At 39.5% G+C, this 21271-nt stretch overlaps 1 long non-coding RNA gene across 3 annotated transcripts in view; it reads right to left on the bottom strand.

The window, feature by feature from the left end:
- LOC112544216 (uncharacterized) overlaps nucleotides 1-21271 on the bottom strand; it is a 50542-nt gene that overhangs the window by 21156 nt on the left and 8115 nt on the right. The window contains exon 1 of one of the 3 annotated variants that reach the window (XR_012901733.1): nucleotides 19922-20927. The exons of the other annotated variants lie outside the window; for them this stretch is intronic. This is a non-coding gene — a long non-coding RNA (uncharacterized LOC112544216). Of the gene's footprint in view, nucleotides 1-19921; nucleotides 20928-21271 lie in introns of those variants that run through there. 3 annotated transcript variants of the gene reach the window in all.

Below are 21271 nucleotides of genomic sequence, written 5' to 3'. Positions count from 1 at the left end.
TAGCAATTATTAAAAATGAATGAAGCCCAACTGATTTGAAATCAAGTCTCCAAATGTTTAAATTCATTTTAATTTTGGTTGCAAAGGATGAGAAGAAAAAGGATACGAGTTCCAGGGTGGAACTCCGTTGTCTGGCACCTTCAAAACCTGACCATTCCCGGATGAGGGATTTTTCTGGACCAGAGTAGGTCATATCTGGCCCTTCTTCTACTGCCCCCTCCAGCCCTAGACTGGTTGCTGGCCTTGCTACCCTTTCCTTGCTATGCTGGGCAGCTCCACTCCAGCCCAGTTCCCTGCATGCTGGGCTCCTGGACATGCTGGGCAGCCCTGCTACAGTGCACCAGGCTCCTGGCCACACAGGGCAGCCTTGCTGGTTATACCTAGCAGCCCAGATGCAGCACACCAGACAGCCTAACTGCCATTCTTCCACTGGGACTCTGATCCTGGAACATCCGTGGTCCTGTCGGTCAATGCATGTTGCTGGACCAGGGAGTCCTGGTTAACAGATGTTCAACTTGTACTAAATCTTTCCCTACTTCACTATGTAAAAAATGCAAGTGGTATGATATAATATTCCACATCCCCTCCCAATTGTTACATGAGTAATGAAACAGCACTGAATAAAGGTTCATACTGCTGCATAGAATCCTTGCTTCCCCACCTCCCACTGGGTGTGTGGCAATCACAGGACCATATCTGGCCCTGCAACTAGAACTATGAGTGGAAACAATTTTGTTTCTTAGCTATGTCGTACCTAATGTTTCCTATCATCATCTGACTACAAACTGTGAACTTGCTATAGATTGGACTTCCATGGTTCAGCACCCTTGGGATCTGACTGGTCTCAGATAAGTGGTTTTGCTAGATGAGGTGAGGTCATTTCTATCTCCCCTGCCACTGGCATCCCCAGGCCTGGCCTGGCCCCATTGGGCTTCCCAGCCCCTCCAGATAACCCTTCTGGGCCATGCACTTGGTTTCCAAACCCCCTGGCAACCCTGCTGGGCTGCACGTTGGGCTTCTGACCAGCTAGCTGCTCTACCAGCTCTCAGGGCTCCCAGCTACCAGCCCCCCGCTGGGACCATGGAGTTGCTGGTAGGGATGTGAAAGGTTAACCGGTTATCCAAAATGGGTAAAGTTTACCAGTTCCAGTTAACTGGTAGCTGATGGGAGCTGACACAGCTCATCACCTGCTGTGGGCAAGGAGCTTTTCTAGCCCTGCAGGGGCCACCATGGCAGATAGGGGCTACTCTTGTCCAGAGCAGCCTCTCTCTCAGTAGGCCTGGGTACCCTGCAAGCAGGGGCTGCTCTGGAGGAGGTTGGGAGCTGGGAACCAGTGTCAGCTCCGGCCCCAGCTCAAAACTCACTTAGCCAGTTAACTGGTTAAATGTTAGGTCAACCTAACGTTTAATTGATTAACTGGGATTTTACATCCCTAGGTGCCGGACCAGAGAACTCCAGTTTAGGGAAGTGCAACCTGTATTCATGCCCTTGACTCATAAGTTAAATAACTGGATCACTAAAATACTATTGGTATTTTGTTACTTTAAACAAAGAAACACACAAAATGCACCTCTTTCAAAATAAAAAATAAAATTAAAAAAAAAAGAACAAAAACTAGTTCCCTGTCATTTAATCTATCCCTTTACTTTCTGCACCTGTTAGTGGAACTGCATTGTGCCAATGCGGCAGTTTATGTGGTTGTGTGCTAGCAGTGTGGCCTTAAAGAGAATATAAGGTACTCCAGGGATGACAGTTTACATCTTTAAGTGGTTCCTGGTTTTCAGTACATTTTTCAAAACAATTTTGGGTATATGGTTCCAAATTATGTAAATACTAGCTTTATAAAAGCCCCAGGTATCTAAAGAGGAAGCAAGGTTGGTATTGTTAATGTGCAGACCTGGAAATGAATTAAAGTCCTACCTCTGACAGATTTTATCACATAATCTCCATGCCACAGATTCTGAGCAATAAAGTAGGAATAAACACACACATTTTCTCCCATCCTTTGTCTTGTTTATTGAGAGCATAAGCTCTTAAGAACAGTGACCCTGAGTATATTCTATGCAGTATCTAGGGATAAAAAAGGCATTCTGTGTTTGGCCATGACCTCTGTGGGGGTATGTCTACACTACCACCCTAGTTCGAACTAGGGTGGTAATGTAGGCAACCGGAGTTGCAAATGAAGCCCGGGATTTGAATTTCCTGGGCTTCATTTGCATATTGCCGGGCGCTACCATTTTTAAATGTCCGCTAGTGCAGACTCTGTGCCGCACGGCTACACGCGGCATGGACTAGGTAGTTCGGACTAGGCTTCCTATTCCACGAGGAGTAAGGGTAGTTCAGAATAGGAAGCCTAGTCCGAACTACCTAGTCCGTTACGCTTGTAGCTGCGCGGCACGGAGTCCGCACTAGCGGACATTTAAAAATGGCGGCACCCGGCAATATGCAAATGAAGCCCGGGAAATTTAAATCCCGGGCTTCATTTGCAACTCTGGTTGCCTACATTACCACCCTAGTTTGAGTAGGGTGGTAGTGTAGACATACCCTGTGCTGCTAGAATGCAAAAGAATAATAGTGATCATAAGCATATTTTCAATTAGTTCTGCTATAGCATTTTGTGTAATTTAAAGTAGATGTGGGCCCAAGCTGTAAAGCTTAGGTCCAGATTTCAAATTTTCCCAAATCCTGAAGTGTTCAGAATAGATTCTGAAAGACCAATATTTATATACCTTGTTTTTTGGTGGTCATGTTTTTCTTTATCTGTTGCAATATATAAGCTCTCTGGATGAAAGTTTCATTACCATGTAAATATAACTACCCAATTTTAGATTAACTTTCATATAGATTAAAATATAAAACACACTATTAAATTCCAAGGTTTATGGAAATGATACATTTGACAACAAGCTATTAAAACATTGACTGTCACAATATCTTAGTATAAACCAAAATACAGGACTATGTAGCACTTTAAAGACTAACAAGATGGTTTATTAGATGATGAGCTTTCGTGGGCCAGACCCACTTCCTCAGATCAAATAGTGGAAGAAAATAGTCACAACGATATATACCAAAGGATACAATTAAAAAAAAGAACACATATGAAAAGGACAAATCAAATTTCAGAACAGAAGGGGAATGTGGGGGGCCGGGGGAAGGTAAATGTCTGTGAGCTAATGGTATTAGAGGAGATAATTGGGGAAGCTATCTTTGTAATGGGTAAGATAACTGGGGTCTTTGTTGAGACCCATGCGTAGAGTGTCGAATTTTATCATGAATGACAGTTCAGAGGATTCCCTTTTAAGTTCAGATTTAAAAGGCCTCTGAAGCAGGATGCAGGTAATTAAGTCATTAAGACAGTGTCCTTTCTGGTTGAAATGGAAAGAAACTGTTTTTTCTTCGTGATCCTGTCTAATATCTGTTTTGTGGGCATTGATCCTTTGGCGAAGTGTCTGAGATGTTTGTCCAATGTACAAAGCAGACAGACACTTTCGGCACATGATAGCATAAATTATATTTCTGGATGCGCAGGAATATGTATTCTTGATCTTATAACTCACTTGGTTAGATCCAATAATGGTATCAGCAGAGTGAATATGTGGACAAAGCTGGCAACGGGGTTTGTTGCAAGGGAAGGTTCCAGGGTTGGTATTAGTGTGGTATGTCCTGCGGTTGTTGGTGAGAATTATCTTGAGGTTAGGTGGTTGTCTATAGGAGACTAAGGGCATTGTCTCAATGACTTGATTACCTGCATCCTGCTTCAAAGACCTTTTCACACCAGACTAGAAAGAGAATCCTCTGAACTATCATTCATGATTAAATTCGACACTTTATGCCTCGGTCTAAACAAAGACATTAATTATCTTACCCATTACAAAGATAGCTTCCCCAATTATCACCTCTAATATCATGAGCTCACAGACATTTACCTCCCCCCCTCATCCTCCTTCTGTTCTGAAATTTGATTTGTCCTTTTCATATGTGTTCATTTTTTTTATTGTATCCTTTGGTATATATGGTTGTGCCAATTTTCTTCCACTATTTGATCTGAGGAAGTGGGTCTGGCCCACGAAAGCTCATCACCTAATAAACCATCTTGTTAGTCTTTAAAGTGCTACATAGTCCTGTTTTTTGTTTTAGTTTAAGACAGGATTTGATTTAATGCAATCACATTTTGGGCTCTGTTAGGTGAAATTTCATGATAACCAACTCTGTTTATTTTGTTTTTGTTTGGTTAATTAATAAGCAGTTGTATTCATTGTTTCTTCTGGCACTAATTCAGAAACACAAAATAATGACAGTTCAGTATATTTTGGAATTAAGAAATTGAATGATGTTCTATAAATCTTTTAAACCAGAGGTGGGAAACCTCAGGCCCAGGGGCTGGATTTGGCCCCCAGCTTGCCTGGATCCAGACCGTAAGGCTCAGGGCCCCACCCAGCTTTGGGGAGCCCTATGGCAGGGCTGGAGCACACAAAATCCCCATCTAACTTTTCTGTGTTTCAGTGGGCCCCAGCCCCCAAAAGGTTCCCAAACACCCTGCTTTAAACCATTCAATAAATATACTATTTAATTAATCTGAGTTGCTTAATTTCCCCTCCTTGTTTACTGCTTTTATTATGTGCATTCCGCTGATAGAATGTTGTTTTGTTTAAATTGCTTTTTGCTTCACTGCGCTTCAGAAGGATTGATAGTCATAAGGAATCCACAGATATTTGCTTCCTTAATATAAAGCTTCCTTGATTTACAAGCTTTGTCCTACAGATGTCAAGCTTATTAAAGAACCCTTAAAAAAATCTCTTATAACTGTTTTTACTTTGGCATGAACACAGATTTTTTTCCTAGTTTTTTTTCTATGTACGATAGAGAAAATAAGTTCAGGTACTTAATAACATTTATCCTGCATGTTCTAATTATATGCTAGTACCAAGCTGCTTTCTGTGAAATGAAAGTTCACACCTCATAGAAAATGTTATGTTTAGAGATGATCCCATGATCTGTGTGTATTATGTATCTTCTGCTTTGTAATTGGGCATATTACTCAATACTCATAACCAGATGCACCAAAGAAAGAAGTAGACTATTCAGCCAGCCACTGTGTGGGTGTATGTGAAAACTGGTATTTATAGGAATAATGTAAAATTGGAGACACACCTTTTAAGGTTATCAGGCAAAAAATAAATTTACTGGTGGAATGCTGCATTGCATTCTGAGTGGGGAATAGGTGAGGGTACTAAAGGAACAAGCTTGATGCTGCTAAGATTTATAAGTGGACCAGATGAAAATGTGTACACAGACTCAGTAGCTTCCTTAGTAATTGGTCACCAGGTGTTCTAAACCAGTTAAAATGAGAGAGTAGGCCAGCACTGTAGAGGATTTTTATGTGACTCAGAGAGTGAGCTGGAATTGAATTTGCTCATTGTGCTTGAATATTGAGAAGTCTTCTTTGTTTCTGCTAAAATATGATTTGCTGCTGAATATGACTATATAGAAGAATGCAGTAACTAGCAAGATAAAGTAGCCAACTTGGATGTATGTGGCTTCACAAGAACTCCTGCTCTGAATTTTTTTTTCTCCTCCAGGTAAAAATAAGGTTGAACAGCATCTTTTGACATTATTGTGTGTTAAAACTATATAAAACAGAATGTTTTTAGGGGAGGGGCTTTGGAAGCATATGTCTGTCTATAATTGGCTTGGACCCGTGGGCTACATCTACACTGCAATGCTATTTTGGGATACTGAAGCATCCTGGAATAGCTATCCCGCATCTTTACAGTAAGCCTGTTATTTTGAAATATAACAGGCTCACTATTCCAATGTCCCCGTAAGCCTCATTCAACGAGGAGTAAGGGATATTTCAGAATAGAGGGTTATTTTGAAATTTGGTGCCGTGTAGACAGCACCAAAAAAAATCTATTTTGAAATAAGATATACAATTTGCATAGCTCAAATTGCATATCTTATTTTGTGCTCTGGGCCAGTGTAGAAGCACCCAACTCTCCCATCCTGAGTTTTAATGAATATAAATTATAGCTTGTATCTTACTTTGCATGGAAAATTGCATGCTGCATAATTTAACTTTGGAAACAGAGGAGTTAGAGAGAAGAAAGAACAACTATAAATCAGCCCAGCTTTGTAAACTTCAGTGACCTTTACTGCAACTAAACTTATTTGACTGTTTACATGAAGACTATAGTAGGCAACTTTCATGCAGCATTTGGGTTAGTGATAAACATTTCATATCTAACTTTGATGTCTATGGCTCTGACTCTGCAAACGCTTGCATCTGTGCAATTTTATCCAAAGGAACAGTTTTACTGATTTCTATGAGATTATGCTTGTGATGAAATTAAATCTCTGTCTGTGGGACTGTGGGCTGTTTTTTCCCCCTATATCCAATATTAAACCTGATCTGACTTACATATGCTCACTTTCATTTCTTGGAGATATCTGCAGAGATTGGTAAGTGGTTATTATTGCTGTTGTGCTACTGCTTTCAGATTAAAGGTGGATACTTCAGTGGTTAGAGAACTAGCTTGGAATATGGATTTGGGAACAAATCTCTGATCGTCTAGAATTCTTGTATGGTGGCTTCTCTGGGTAATTTTCTAAATTATAAAGAAAAGACTGAGTACAGGTCCCAAACCCCATGAGCTCATGTAAAATGGCCTGGACTCTGAGACTTAATGGCATGGGTTTTACTTTGCAGTACAGGTTGGACCTCCCTGGTCTCTGACTCTAAGGACCAGACTAGTCCCGAACAAGAGATATTTCTGGACCAGAGGAAGTCAATTCCAGACACTCTGCCGATGGATTCTGGGGCCACCAGGGTCACTGGAATTTCTGGACATCTGGGATCCAGTGTGTTAGGAAAAAAAATGAATGGTACCTTTTATAAAACAGTAATTTGAGCAATTCAAAGAATAAGTATGTATATGTCACTGAGATAAGAAAGATCTTCTTTATGTGTTCTTATTTACTTTACAAGTCATCTGTAACATCATCACATGGCCCAAAAACACCTTTGGGAGCTTGTTGAAAATTTCTTACAAATATAAATTTCATGGACTCACTGATGAACTTAGAAAGATGGAGTCTCATCCAAAGTCAATTAACATTAATGGAAGGATTTTTATTGACTTCATTGAACCATTCATGTCCATATATCTGCTTTACAGCTATTCTGGATACCGTAATCAATTGTCTGACTTTAGAGATTTATAGGTTCCAAACTGCTTCCTCTAATTATCAGTTCAAAGCTCTGTTACACTAAATATAGATCATTTGGCATTCAATAGCCAATCAGATCAAAAGGACAAGAGGTCCCTCCTGACCTCAAATCCTCTAACTGATAGTAAACATCCTGTCTTTCTTTTCTTTCACAGCATGATTCTGTAAAGTGGGAATGAATCCTTTCCATCTCATTCCAATAGAACTTCAAGTTAATATATATATATATATATATATTTGCAACTAATACTGATTTATTAAAGTGCTCTAATTTAAACTACACCTTTCCAGACATGTTGTTTGATTATTTGCATGCAGATAGACTTGTTCACTCAGACTAGTTTACACATGCATTTTGTGAGACTAATTGATGTGGTGTCTTTTAGTAGCAAGGAAGGGATCTGTGAAGAGCTCCTAGAACTTCAGGACTCATGATTAACTTTGGGATTTAGATTCCACAATACATCAACTGGGAAAGAAGGATTATATCAATGAATTGTTTGGACAAAATAATTTTAAATGGAATTCAGGTAAACAAACAAGTGAGCCTGTTGACATTTTTTCTAGTGAGAAAAATATTTTAAACAAAAAAAATCTCTAAAATTTGGGAGGAAAAGCTCCCCCACATTTTTGAATTTTCTGACACTCCAGACATTTTTTTCTAAATTGCACAAAGGATCAACATTTGTTTCATTTTGCAAGGGGATTGAATATGGCAGTATAGGTCAAATAAAGTCAGACTGTCCCTCAAAATATTCAGATTTAATTTCATAATAATGTACAACTGCACAAACCTATGGCCAGGTCCAAAGGTTACTGAAGTCAACAGCAGAGTCTTTTTTATTTTCTTCTATAAACTTTGTATCTGGCTTATATTGTATAGCTTGAAAACAAACAAATTCAAGAAATTTACTTGTAATATTGCATAATACAGTATGGATTGTAGCATATTGCCAGTCTTGCACACCTTTAACCTGATTATTTGAAAAGGGTGGGTGTTACTTTTTTTAATCTTCATCTTCATTTTCTCTTTTCTTGCATGGTAACATGAGTTATTATTATTGATACTTTGCCTTTATTTTGCACTTTATAGTTTTGATATGCTGTACAAACTCATTAAGCATCATTAATTGCACAAAAGAAATCTGATGAGGTTCAACAAGGAAAAGTGCAGAGTCCTGAACTTGGCACAGAAGAATCCCAAGCATTGTTACAGACTGGGAACTGACTGTCTAGGTAGCAGTTCAGCATCTGGGGATTACAACGGCTGAGAAGATGGATATGAATCAACAGTGTGCCCTTGTAGCCAAGAAGTCTAATGGCATATTAGGTTGCTTTAGGAGGAGCATTGCCATCAGATCTAGAGAAGTGATTATTCCCCTTTATTTGGCACTAGTGAGGCCACATCTGTAGTATTGTGTCCAATTTTGCACCCTCCTTCTCCTCCCACTACAGAAAGGATGTGGACGCATTGGAGAGGGTTCAGTGAAGGACAACCAAAATGATTAGGGGGCTGGAGCATATGACTTCCGAGGAGAGGCTGAGGGATTTGGGTTTGTTTAGTCTGCAGAAGAGAAGAGTGAGGGGGGATTTGATAGCAGCCTTCAACTTTCCGAAGGGAGGTTCCAAAGAGGATGGAGAGAGGCTGTTCACAGTAGTGACGGATGGCAGAATAAGGAGCAATGGTGTCAGGTTACAGTGGGAGAGGTCTAGGTTGGATATTAGGAAAAACTATTTCACTAGAAGGTTGGTGAAGCACTGGAAAGGGTTACCTAGGGAGGTGGTGGAATCTCCATCCCTAGGGGCTTTTAAGTGTCGGCTTGACAAAGCTCTGGCTGGGTTAATTTAGTTGGGGTTGGTCCTGCTTTGGGCAGGGGGCTGGACTCGATGATCTCCTGAGGTCTCTTCCAGCCCTATGATTCTAGGATTCTATGATTATTCACACAGCTGTACACTCATATGTTATGTTTTTCCTTCACATCTATGGTCATAAATGACTTCAACATAAGTAAAGTTCTAGGGCCAGAGCCTCAAGTACTTCAAACTGATGTTATTGATATTAGTATTTGCTAATCTGTCTCTTCTTTTATAGTTCATTCTCTACAGGCTCTAATTTAGATAATGAAACTAAAAATTCTGCTTGTTCAACACCAGCAAATATTACAATATTTTCACTTAAGTTGAATTTCTGGAGACCTCTTTACAACTAGGAAAATCCTATGATATTTTGTCTTTGAAAATTCTGCTGGTTAATCTCCAGAGACTTCCTGTTTTTAATAACTTTTCAGACCACTTGAGAGGTATGTTTGGTCCAGGTCATTAAAAAAAGTCCCACTTCAAAGTAAATACATTTTTCCAATTAACTAAATTGAAAAAGACATAACATTCCAGAAAGCAAAGCAGTCTCAATATAACTTGTGATATGGGACTGCGTTTTAAATCCAGTCATATTTTGTAGTATACTGAAGGTTTAATATTATTATTATTATCATCATCATATATATATATATATAAAATCTTTCCTGGCATCATTTCAAATATTGTTTCTTTCATATTGCAGTCTCTTCTATAATGAAAGGAAAACGCCCTCTCTTGCTGATTAAAATAATATATGTGATACAAAAGTAGATAAAAAATTATCTGAAATTTAGACAAATTGAATTATGGTATTTGCATACAAAAATTATCCTCACAGCAGTTATCCAGTATTAGATTTCAATGGTATTCCATTTAAGAATAGTTTCTTCATCAGTTAGCAGTATTTTACTCCAGGGTAAAAAAAAATACAGTAAATGGAAAAATTGATTGTTTTTTGACATTTTAAATCACTGATGTTGAGAGAATCCAGACTTCTATACATCCACTATAGAGTGTCCTTGGCAAAGGGTCCCCTGATTTCCAGGATTTCTATAAAGAGTAATATATAATATACCTACAGAAAGCCCATACCCATTTTCAAGATTAATAATCATTTCAATTTGCACATATAGGTCATAAGCAAGGAATAATGTAACTATGTTGAAAGTATGCTTGGTCTTGGAGTAAAAGAATCACTATGAGGGCACATCTACACAGCAGGACAAAAGTCGAATTAAGATATGCTTAATTTGGCATTAAGAAATAGCTTAATTTGGCATTTGGCACTTTCTACACAGCAGGAAGTCAAAGGAAGAATAGTTTTCCTTGGACTTCCCTTACTCCTTGTGAAATTAGGGTTACAGGAATTGGAGTAAGAAGTCCTCCATCTCAACATTATTTTGAAATAATGCCTTCCTGTGTAGGTGTGCATTTTGTTATTTCGGAATAATGTCACTTATTCCAAAATAATACTGCAGCATAGATGTACCTTGAGATTGCACCTCCTTTTAGATACCTTAAAACTGTTATCATGTTCCCCCTCAGTCGTCTCTTTTCCAAACTAAACAAACCCAATTCTTTCAGCCTTCCTTCATAGGTCATGTTATCTAGACCTTTAATCATTGTTGTTGCTCTTCTCTGGACCCTCTCCAATTTCTCCACATCTTTCTTGAAATGCAGTGCCCAGAACTGGACACAATACTCCACCTGAGGCCTAATCAGTGCAGAATAGAGTGGAAGAATGACTTCTCGTGTCTTGCTCACAACTCACTTGATAATGCATCCCAGAATTATGTTTGCTTTTTTTGTAACAGCATCACACTGTTGACTCATATTTATCTTGTGCTCTACTATAACCCCTAGATCCCTTTCTGCCTTACTCCTTCCTAGACGGTCGCTTCCCATTCTGTATGTGTGAAACTGATTGTTCCATCCTAAGTGGAGCACTTTTTGTATTTGTCTTTATTAAACGTCATCCTGTTTACCTCAGACCATTTCTCTAATTTGTCCAGATCATTTTGAATTATAACCCTATCCTCTAAAGCTCCCAGCTTGGCATCATGTGCAAACTTAATAAGCGTACTTTCAGTGTCAATATCTAAATCATTGATGAAGATATTGAATGGAGCCAGTCCCAAAACTGACCCTCGTTGAACCCCACTTGTTATACCTTTCCAGCAGGATTGAGAACCATTAATAACTACTCTCTGAGTACAGTTATCCAGCCAGTTATGCACCCACCTTATAGTATTCCCATCCAAATTGTATTTGCCCAGTTTATTAAAAGAATATCATGCAAGACCATATCAAATGCCTTACTAAAGTCTAGGTATACCACATCTACCACTTTTCCCTTATCCACAGGACTCGTTATCCTACCAAAGAAAGCTATCAGATTGGTTTAACATGATACGTTCTTTACAAATCAATGCTGGCTGTTCCCTATCACCTTACCACCTTCCAAGTGTTTACATATGATTCCCTTAATTACTTGCTCCATTATCTACCCTGGCACAGAAGTTAAACTAATTGGCCTGTAGTTTCCTGGGTTGTTCTTATTTCTCTTTTTATAGATAGGCACTATATTTGCCCTTTTCCAGTCTTCTGGAATCTCTCCTGTTTCCCATGATTTTCCAAAGATGATAGCTAGAGGCTCAGATACCTCCTCTATCATCTCTTTAAGGATTCTAGAATGCATTTCATCAGGCCCTGGTGACTTGCAGGCATCTAACTTTTCTAGGTGATTTTTAACTTGTTATTTTTTAATTTTATCTTCTAAACTTTCTCTCTTCCCATTAGCATTCACTATGTTAGGCATTCCTTCATCAGACTTCTTGGTGAAGACTGAAACAAAGAAGTAATTAAGCATCTCTGCCATTTCCAAGTTTCCTGTTACTGTTTCTCCTTCCTCACTGAGCAGTGGGCCTACCCTGTCCTTGGTATTCCTCTTCCCTCTAATGTATCTATAACAAGTCTTCTTGCTTCCCTTTATTCCTGTAGCTAGTTTGAGCTCATTTTGTGCCTTTGTCTTTCTACTCTTGTCCCTGCATTCCTGTGTTGTTTGCCTATGTTCATCCTTTGTAATTTGTTCTAGCTTCCATTTTTTATATGACTCCTTTTTTATTTTTAGATCATGCAAGATCTCGTGGTTAAGCAAAGGTGGTCTTTTGCCATATTTTCTGTCTTTTCTACGCAGTGGAATAGCTTGCTTTTGGGCCCCTAATAATGTCCCTTTGAAAAACTGCCAACTCTCCTCAGATGTTTTTCCCCTCATTTTTGATTCCCATGGAACCTTACCTATCAGCTCTCTGAGCTTACCAAAATCCGCCTTCCTGAAATCCATTGTCTCTATTTTGCTGGTCTCCCTCCTCCCCTTCCTTAGAATTGTGAACTCTATGATTTCATGATCACTTTCACCCAAGCTGCCTTCCACTTTCAAATTCTTAACCAGTTTCTCCCTATTGGTTAGGCTCAAATCTAGAACAGCTTCCCCCCAGTAGCTTTTTCAAGCTTCTGAAATAAAAAGTTGTCCCGAATACAGTCCAAGAAATTATTGGATAGTCTGTGCCACGCTGTGTTATTTGCCCAGGATATATCTGCATAGTTGAAGTCCCCCATCACCACCAAATCTTGGGCTTTGGTTGATTTTGTTAGGGTATGTCTACACTACCCTCCTAGTTCGAACTAGGAGGGTAATGTAGGCATACCGAACTTGCAAATGAAGCCCGGGATTTGAATTTCCCGGGCTTCATTTGCATAAGCGGGGCTCCGCCATTTTTAACTCCCCACTCGTTCGAATCCTGTGCCGCGTGGCTACACGCGGCACGAACTAGGTAGTTCGAACTAGGCTTCCTAGTTCGAACTACCGTTACTCCTCATTCCTCATTCCATTTGCAAGTTCGGTATGCCTACATTACCCCGCTAGTTCGAACTAGCGGGGTAGTGTAGACATACCCTCAGTTCTTTAAAAAAAGCCTCATTCACTTCTTCCACCTGCATAGGTGGCCTGTAGTAGACTCCTAGCATGACATCTCCCTTGTTTTTAACCCTTTTTAGCCTAACCCAGAGACTCTCCTACATCCATCTCCACCTCCATTCAAGTGTGTACATTTTTAATATATAAGGCAACACCTCTTCCCTTTTTTCCCTGTCTTTCCTTCCTGAGCAAGCTGTACCCCTCCATCCCAACATTCCAATCATGTGTATTATCCCACCAAGTTTCTGTGATGCCAACAATGTCATAGTTGTATTTATTTATTAGCACTTCCAGTTCTTCCTGCTTATTACCCATACTTCTCGCATTTGTATATAGTCATCGGAGGGTATGTCTACACTACAAAGTTAATTCGAACTAACAGCTGTGGGCTTTGCTCACCTGTCCCCATCAAACCTAGGTTAGCCAGTCTGTGTCCAAATAGGGTCTTTTCCCTCCTCTAATGGTGAACTTCATCTCTGCCCAGCAGTCCTTCCTGGAATAGTATCCTATGGTCAAGGAAGCCAAAGCACTTCTGGCGACACCATCTTTGCAGCCAGGCATTCACCTCCAGGATGCACCTGTCTCTGCCTGGGCCCCTACCTTTGACAGGAAGGATCAAAGAGAATACCACCTGCGCTCCAGACTCCATCACCTGTACTCCCAGAGCCCTGTGGTCACTCTTGATGCGCTCAGTGTCACATGTCGCATTATCATTTGTGCCCACATGGATGAGTAGCATAGGGTAGTAGTCAGAGGGCTGTATAATCCTCGACACTGCCTCCATAACATCTCGGATACGGGTCCCCGGCACACAGCATACCTCCCGAGGTGAAATGTCAGGGCGACAGATGGGTACCTGCATCCCCCTCAGAAGAGAGTCTCTGATCACTACTACCCTATGTTTTCTATTCGCAGTGGTGGCAGCAGACCTCCCAGCCTTGGAGGTCTGAGGCTTCTCCTCCTCTGTTGTAGGGGGTGATTCCTTATCTCCTGTATCAAGAAGAGCATAACGATTTCCTAGTACCAGGGTGGTAAATAACATGGTAAATAACACAACACCACAGGTTATCACCTACAGCCCCTGCTTAAACCACTCCAGCACATCACTGACAAGCGACAGCCTACCCTGAAAAATGATCCCTCCCACTCACAGATCTTAGAACACAAGCCAGTCCTCACTTACAGACTGCTCCCCTCAACTGGAATCAAATACTTACTAGCAGCCACAAATGCTGCCAGTGCACACAATCACTTACTCAAGAACCTTTCCCTGCAACAAATCATGTTGCCAACTCTGTCTACACATCTATACAAGTTTAGGATTGAACAAGAGTCTCAACTGCTTAATGCATTACAAAGGCAATTTCCCCTCTCTGGATATTCACATCTCCAGACCAAATGCTATGAATGACCCATTTCCACCCTGACTTGATTAGTTTCATTAATACAAGCAACATCTTCCTTATATACTCTTGCTTCTGTAACTTACACTCCAATTCATCTCATGAAATGGGTTTTGTCCATAAAAACTTATGCCTTAATGAATCTGTTAGGGTACATCTACACAGCAACATTATTTTGAAATAACTGGCATTATTTGAAATAACTTAGTCTGAGTATGTTTACACTACCACCCTAGTTCGAACTGGGGTGGCTAATGTAGGCATTCAAGCTGGCAAATGAAGCCTGGGATATTTAAATCCCGGGCTTCATTTGCCAGTTCGAATGCCTACATTAGCCACCCCAGTTCGAACTAGGGTGGTAGTGTAGACATACCTTCTGTATTTACACAGCAGGAGGTTAATTCAAAATAATATCGAAATACCCTCAAGCTGGAGAACTTCCTACTCCAACTCCTGTAACCCTCATTGTTCAATGAATTTTTAGTTAATGGTTTCATTTTATAAAACTAGACTTTTGATAAATAAAAAAAAACCCTACAAAGGCAGAAATGAGTCTGTTTAAAACAATTTGGAATGAGAACTTCAACATTTTTAATGAAACTCTTTTGATAGCTTAGGGTATGTCTATAGAGCAGGGCTAAATCTGAAATAAGCTATGCAACTTGAACTACGTCAAATGTAGCTTAAGTCAGCTTTTGGCACTATCTACACACTCTCCTCCATCTTCCTGTACTCCTTATAAAATGAGGGCTACAGGAGTCAGAGTAAGAATACCTCCAGCTCGACATTATTTCAACATTATGTCAAAATAATTGCTTGCTGTGTAGATGCAGACTATGTTATTTCAGAATAGCATCAGTTATTCTGAAATAATCCTACTGTATAGACATAGCCTTAGTTTTTAACCTGATGTACTGGGGGAGGGGAGGGGGGGCGTTTAGGTAGTCTCTAGCAACTTGTGCTTAAAAAAATCAAGAATACAACATATTGCTAAACATACTGATGGAATAAGTCTTGCAAACTTTCATAATTTTTTCAACCCTTTCACCCATTCCTGATTAAATATGATGCTTAAATATTCTTGGCAGCATGATGCCAACTCCCATCTCTTGGCCACTGGATACAGTTTGAAATGTGTGATTAATTAGCTCAGAAAAGCACCTGATAGCAGGCAAAGTTGAGGAACAGTCTAAATTGCATATTTGTAATTCTCTTTATGAAATAGGTGACTCCTCTGTAATAACAAGGAAAAGGAGATTCATATTTTGCTATCAAAAACATGTTTTCAGATATGATTTTGAACCAAACTATTCTAGCATTAGTGTAGTTAGGACTCTAAATGAGGTTCTGCTTAATTTCTTGAAATATATGCATCTTGTTTGGAAGTGCTGGCCCCTGGAATAAAATTCTTATATGCAAGATGAATGTTCAGATTGAAGGCAGGTTATTGTGGCCTCTAATATGTGAGGGATTTCATATATTTAACTGTGCAGTTGACTTACTAACGAGATGGAGCTCACTGTAGTGCTTTTTGATTAAGTGCATAATAAAGAACTGCTTATTTTTAATTGTCTAAACCATCTGGATTTGTGGCCAATTTTTAAACTAAAAGAAATAAGTAACCCAAATTACATAATCACCCTCTCAGTACTGTCCACAAAATGACTTTTATTTTACGGATAATTCAATACTCCTAAAAAGTTTTTTTTTATTCTGACACCAGTTTGGAGTATATATTAGACATTATCAAAATAAATATTCTGAACTCCACTACAAGGACTTTGGAACCCCTCCATTCCTCTCCAGAGACAGAAAGTCAAATTATGTCATGGTATCTATACATTCACATGTGTTTCAGGCATTAAACACCAGCAATGGTTGAAAATTCAAATTTGTCCAGAAGGAGATTTAGACAATTTTAAATTTTATATCATAGTATGGCCAATAAAAAAAAGTTTTTCACTGAACACAAAATTCCAAAAACTTGGATTTGGGAATACTGAAAGATTTTGTTTGAAATGTTCAATCACATAAAATTTCCCATTTTAATTAGTTTTGTAGATTCATAATGTTTTGCTTTGGCATGGTGTCCCCCCTGTGCTGAGTTATTTTGGATCCTGATGAGTATCTGTTTTATTTCCGATGTTGAATAATGGTTTAAAGGGGAGTGATAAACAAGGTTGTGTGTTCTCCACTATTCTTTAGTGGAAATCCATATATACTGAGGGTTTTTTTTCTTGGTGGTTAAGGTAGCAACTCTTGTTAAATCATTGGCTGCATATTTCTGCTCTTGGGAACTGTTGGGAGTGTGTATACTGGGTCTGGCTATGCTATTCCTTTGTAAACTTCATTGGTAGGTAGAAGTGAAATTGATAATCCTTTCTTTTCTTAATTTACTGGTTTTGTGTTACTTTTTGCTTTGGCTGCCAACCTGCCTTCCAGAACAAGGGACTATTAAATCAACCCTAGCCCTATTAAAATCAACGTGAGTTTTTCAGTTGAATTCAGTGCAGCCAGGATTCGACACTCCTACAAAACAAATAGTATAGTTTAAGATAGGTGTGCCCCCTGTTGATTCCTCACTACTAGAAATGTCAACATGAATTGACAGGAAAAAATGTTAATGTGCAGAAATATCAACAGCTTCCAATGTGAAACAATGTCTTAAAGCTGTTGCATCATGAAATTAAACACTAATCATTATATTTATAGTACAGTAATTATCCACCTTGGGCCAGTTCCCTGTCACATTGAGATTTTTACCATTAATGTCATTCACTTCAATAGCGGCAGAGATAGGCTTTTAAATAATAGTCTGAAGACAGAGTGTTTGAAAATAACTTGCTTCAGATTGCCTCTCCAGCATATTACTTCATTGTAACTCATGGCAAGATGTCCTATTGACATCATACTACCTAATAAGAGTCTCATTAATTAATGTCAACATTAGTTTAATGACCTATAATGGTAATGCTTCATTATACTTCTGTATATTTTAACATACAATAAATGAAACATTTAAAATAGAAATAGAGCAAAAGACCTATTGTACCCACATGCCCCACTTATCTTTTTAGTCCTGATTCTTTCTAGGCCTGTTAAATTGTTCCCTTTTTTCCCCAATTAGCAGCCCTAGTCATTGAGAAGAATTTCCAATTTTTAGAAAGGTTTTAATCTTTTTCATTTCATACAACTTCATTTACTGCAGTCAGATTATTCCTCACAGACACTGGTGCCAGACTGGAAACTATTTCATGATCTATCAGCTCATTACTAAGTCTTTAAGCAACCATCTTAATCTTTTTTTAAACAAATGACCCAAATCTTGCAAATACACTTTACTATGTGCACTACTTGCATACACTTGTGCAGCTTGCTGCTGTGAGCAATTCTAGGGCATCCATCATTCTTGTGAGCACTGTGCCTGATAATAATCCTTTGCACATTTCAGCTCCTGAATGTTTTACAATGTGATTCCACCACAGATCCCCATGATGAGTAGTACATTACTTCCACAAGGAGAAGAAAGAGTGTTTTTAGAACATATGTGAATGATGGGAGGATAGGATCCTGGCACAAAATGGAAGGATTTTCCATGTGTACAATCAGCATGGAAACCAACAGCGGGGATATGGATGGAAATAGAACAGCAAGCCTACTATCACTGTAGTGAAGCAGGAGAAAAAGAACAGAACATAGATGAAATGTAAGACCTAAACTATGGCAGATCTGCATAGGTCTTTCTGCAGCACCCAGCTCTATGCAGGAGAGACCACCAGTATGTACATTTCACCCTGAACTGATTTTCCCTGTTCTTTTTTTTACCATCCAATAACCATCTGCAAGTTGAAATTCACTCTGGGCAATGTGGACACCATCATGGATGACTTTGCTGCCATCAGCTTCCCCAATTGCAAGAGGTGGGATACCATAAATGGCACTCACATCTCCATCCTGGCCCCCAACCACTGTGCCTCAGATTACATTAACAAAAAGGGGTACTTCTCCATGACGCTGCAGGCCTTTGTGGATCACAAGGGATGTTTCACGGACATCAACGTTGAATGGTCAGGAAAAGCTTATGATGCCTGCATCTTCCAGAGCTCTTGCCTGTTCTGAAAGATGCACACAAGCACTTTATTTCCTGACTGTACCATCAGAGTTGGGAATGTGGACATGCCCATCTGTGTCCTGGGTGACACATTCTACCTTTTGTTCCCCAGCTCATGATGCCCTACATGGACAGCCTGGACCCTACCAAGGAACACTTCAACACCTGGCTGATCAGGTTTTGCATGGTGGTGAAGAGTGCATTTGACTGTTTAAAGGGGATGTTCAGGAGTTTCCTCACCCATCTGGACTGCAGAAAGTGCAACATCCCTTTTTTGGTAGCGACCTGCTGTGTGCTCCACGATCTATGTGAGAGCAATGGGGAGACTTTCCTGCCAGGGTGGCAGCAGAGCCTGAACAGGTGGCCAGAGCTTACAAGCATTCAGACACCGGTGACATTTGGTGAGCACATAAAGGGGCTTTGATCATCAGAGAGGCCTTGAAATAGAGTTCCACAAGGCCAGCTGTGAGACTTTTCCCTGGGCCTCTCCATAAGGGGCCCCTACATTTCCTCTATGTGCCTTCCCTCCCCATACTCCTCTCTTTCCCTGACCTCTCTTCCCAGCTTCCTCCCATTTCCTCCAGAACAAATAAAAAAGCCTTCCTCCCGGAGTTGTCTGGTATGGAGGCTTAGAATTTACATAACTGGGCTCACAGCTCCTGGCTCCCATTGCTAACTTATTGTCTGGCAGCTGTCTGGCAGGCGTGAGTCCTTTGAATAGAAGCAGTTGAAAAGGCTTGCATGTCCCAGCTCCCAGGCAATGCGCTAGCAGCTGGGCCAGGAGCTGGCACATGGTCTGGATTAAAGACCTAGGCGAATCTGGCTCGCTGAGGGACTTTTGCCCACGCCTGGCATACGTAATAGGCTGCATATTTTCTCAGTGAGTTACTCCTGCACTTCCCATATCTAAATAGTAAAGCAACTGAGACACACTCACATGAGGTTACTACAGGACAGTAGAAATCACATGCAACATAAAAAAGGAAACAGAATGAATACAATCCCTACTGCAACAAATTACGTAGGGAGATTGTGGAATATCAATCATTGGAGAATTTTAAGAGCTGGTTAGACAGACATCTGTCAGGTACGGTCTAGATGGTGCTTGACCCAGCCAGATCTAGTATTCTGTGATTTTTTTTTTATTTAAAAGTTTCAATCATCATCAGATTTTTCATGTATACGTGTTTCCATCCAACTTTTTATTCTCATCCATTTTGAAATAATAAACTACAACCATACCATGTAGAGTGACAACAACACACACATCCATACACTAATAAGCATCCTGTTTTCCCAGAAGCAATTCAATCAGTCACCACGCTTACTTTAAAAGTAACTTACATGCAACCATTTCATTGACTGTATGAGGAAGACTGTTCAAATGGCTGATTATTTGTTCCTACAGCCACATCCATGCAACAATCTGGGCCTTCACCTGGTATTTACAAATGTATTGAGGAATAAAAGTTAAACCATTGTGTTTCACTCTAGGCCAAATTCTGCCTTCATTTATATTTGTGCAATGCCATTGAAAGTGTATTTGGGGTTATTCTGATATTACTGTTAGAATTTGGCTGTAAATCATTATTGCAAGTCAAAAAATAGATTAAGAATTACTGGGTTTTGAAGAACTATTTACTCTGAAACTTCTACATTGACATTTCATATACATGTCTATAATCTCAGTCTGCTGTGAAACACTCCTTTGATAAACAACCCCAGAACAATACCTTCTCATCATTAGCACAAAATATATTTAATTGAATAAATAATAATGATTCTAATTAGAGCTACAGAGAGCTTTGACTTCATGCATGTTTAATTCAAAATGTAAGGGCTTAAAATGCTAATTAGAGAGATTACTGAATACCAATACAGCAATATTTTAATGAATCTTGGTTAATCCAAGAGCAATTTATTCAGATCAGATCAACTTAAAAGAATAAAAACTTAAAACAAAAAAGAAAAAGGAAAATATTTCGTCCTAGCCACAAAATAAGCTGGCAACCAAGCCAGGTTCAACTCCATTGGATAATTATGTGACACTACTTGAACTGATATATTTTACAGGAATTTAGTCTGCAACCACATTGGCTACGTCTACACTGGCCCCTTCTTTGGAAGGGGCATGCTAATTTTGAACTTGGGAATAGGGAAATCCACGGGGGATTTAAATATCCCCTGCGGGATTTAAATAAACATGGCCGCCGCTTTTTTTCCGGCTTGGGGAAAAGCCGGAAAAAAGCATCTAGACTGGCGCGATCCTCCGGAATAAAGCCCTTTTCCAGAGGATCTCTTATTCCTACTTCAAAGTACTTAAGAAATTAAGAATCCACACTCATTGGATGCTGAATCACATTCTTTTTTGTTTTAAGTTTTTATTCTTTTAAGTTGATCTGATGTAGCCAGTGTAGACATAGACATTTTGTTTTTTCTCATTTATATTTAAACTAGCAGAGGTACTTAATGTTGCTTGGGACTTTAAGGGAACATCTACACTGCACACTTATTTTGGAATAAGCTATTTTGGAATATAAACTCAGAAACAGTTTATTTCGAAATAGCATGTCTGCACAGCCAATGGCCATTGAAATAGCACAGTTATTTTGAAATTAAGAATCCACACTCATTGGATGCTGAATCACATTTAGGGCTACCAGGAAGCACTTAGCCAGGGCATCAGAACAGCAG

This window comes from Pelodiscus sinensis, chromosome 2 (assembly GCF_049634645.1).
Source record: "Pelodiscus sinensis isolate JC-2024 chromosome 2, ASM4963464v1, whole genome shotgun sequence".
NCBI classification, from domain to species: Eukaryota; Metazoa; Chordata; order Testudines; family Trionychidae; genus Pelodiscus; species Pelodiscus sinensis.
Note: the sequence above shows the minus strand (reverse complement) of the source record. Positions and strands in the feature narration are given on the sequence as shown.